Source organism: Echinops telfairi, unplaced genomic scaffold, assembly GCF_000313985.2.
Source record: "Echinops telfairi isolate 266 unplaced genomic scaffold, ASM31398v2 ScPeMD7_41;HRSCAF=154, whole genome shotgun sequence".
Taxonomy (NCBI): domain Eukaryota; kingdom Metazoa; phylum Chordata; class Mammalia; order Afrosoricida; family Tenrecidae; genus Echinops; species Echinops telfairi.
The window spans coordinates 3,305,661-3,308,137 of record NW_022103939.1 but is presented as its reverse complement, the minus strand read 5'-3'; positions in this window follow the sequence as shown (position 1 = coordinate 3,308,137).

The window sequence follows — 2,477 nt, the reverse complement described above, 5'->3', positions numbered from 1 at the left end:
AATTTACAAAATACCAATTGCAATGTTTCAACTGGCCAGTAAAGCAGTGGACATGATCATTTGTGTATGCGAAGAAATTTGGAAGACACTACCTATCTAACTGACTTTAAGAGATCCATATCTGGGCCCATTCCAAAAAAGAAAGTGACTCAAAAGAATGTGGAAATTATTTTTTAAATCATTATTACATTCAAATAAAATTTTGCTAATGATTATCCAAAAACAGTTGTAGACGTACAAAGAGAGCTACCAGTGTTCAACCTGGATTCATAAGAGGGCCAGGCACAAGGGATCACATAGTGACATCAGATAAAAGTAGGTTGTAATAAGAGTATACCAGGAATATGCTTACGTACTTGTGTTTTATTGACTATGCAACGGCATTAGATTGTGTGGACCATAACATACTATGGGTATCGGTGAGAAATGGGAATGTAGAACACTTTCTTGAGCTAATGCAAAGCCCTACATTGATCAAGAGGCACTCTTTCAAACAGAACAAGGAAATGCTCTATGGTTTCAGATTAGGAAAAGTGTGCATCAGGATTTTATCCTTTCATCATACTTATTCCATTTGCATACTGTACAAATATTCCCAGACACTGGGCTATATGAAGGAGAACATGGCATCAAGATATATAGATGACACAATCTTGCTTGAAAAAGGTCAGGAAGACTGGATCATGGAGAAAAGATTGAAGCTTTAAAGGATTTCCCTTTTTAAAACTACCACCAATGCTCCTGGAAGCAGCAGTGGAGAAATTCAATAGCATATTTCATTGGACAAATCTGTTGCACAAGACCTCTTTCCACTGTTGAAGAATAAGGATGTCACTTTGAGCACTAAGGTGCACCTGACCTCAGTCATAGTAGTTTCAAGGACCTTATATGTCCAACAATGAAAAAAGCAGACAAGAGAATACTGAACACGTGAATTTTGGGGTTGGGGAAGAATGTAGAAGACCCCTGGACTGCCATTAAAAAAAAGAAAACTGTGCTGGGAGAAGTTTGGGCAGAATGCTCATTAAAACAAGAATGGTGAGATGTTTTCTCGTCTACTTTGGACATGTTATGAGCAGAAACCAGTTCCTGTAAAAGAGGGCGTCAGACTTAATCAGCGAGAGGGTCAGTGAGAAAGAGAAAGACCTTCAAAAAAATGCATTTGCACAGCGACTGCAACAATGGGCTCAAACAGCAGCTGTTGTGAGGATGGGCACAGGACCTGACAGCTGGCACAGCCTCCGTCTGCTGGAACTACACGTTGGAAGGAAATCAAAGGCACTAACAAGTGTCCTTTGTGCCCTGTCTAAATGTGGTCATTTCCTAAGTCAGTCATCACAAAAACTCCATACACGGGTGGCTTGAGAAAAAGAACTTAAGCCATTTTGGGGGCTAAATAGTCTGATTCAGGTTGTGGTAAGGCGTGTGCTCTCTCGAGGAGAAGAAGGCCCTTCTCCGTTTCCTTCAGCTTGTAGGCCCCTAAAGAGTTTCTTGGTGGCCCTTGATTGGAGGTTAGATTCTTAAACAATTCCTTCCCCCGTGTTTGTTTTTGAAAACTCCCCACCACTCAGAAGGAACTATATTTATTGCATATTCTATTCTGGTATGCCACTAGCGAAACAAAACTAAAGCCTCACTTCCAAACAGGGTGACAATTCCAGGCACAGGAGTGAGGATCTCAGATTATCATTTTGCCTCTATAACACTAAGACATTGAAAGTAGTATCCTATTATTCTCTGAAATAGGGTTTAGATTTATTTTAGTTTTCATTCAGGGAGCCAGTTTGTCCAGCACCATAAAATCATTTTCTCCCACTAAATTATGTTGAATCCTTTTTGAAAATCAATGAATTATATATTTGGCACTAATTCTTGTTCTTTAGCATGTTCCAATAATACATTGATCCATCGTAACATAAACACACAGCTATTCGTAGGCTACATGGGGCACTGGGCAGCTGGGTTTTACAGGGTTCGTGTGTAAGTATTTGATTAAGCTACAATTATAAACATGGAGACCCTCATGAGTTACAATTTTTACAGATGAATACTTAGAATAATGAATAGAAATATATTGATGACCGACCTAATGCAAATGATATATACTTTTCCCAGTGATGAATACCTTCAATGACAGGTTCTTCACACTGGTGGAATGGTCTCACCTTCCGTGAGACACACCTCACTTTGATGAACTGCCAGGCATTTATCTCTAGTGCAGCAACCCCCCATCTGTCCTTGGAGGTGTGTGTTTTGTTATGATGCTGAAGAGGCTGCAGGGGAACTTCCAGACTAAGATGAACAAGAATGCATGTCTGTGAAATCTACTTCCCCCGAAATAACTAGTTAAAGATCATGAAAACATCACAGCAGTCTGCTCCTCTTGTGGGAAGGGGCTCTCTCTGAGTCCTGGAATAACTAGCGGCCACTCACAATGACAACAGTAGGACCTTCAGCACAAAGTTGATTCCAGGAAG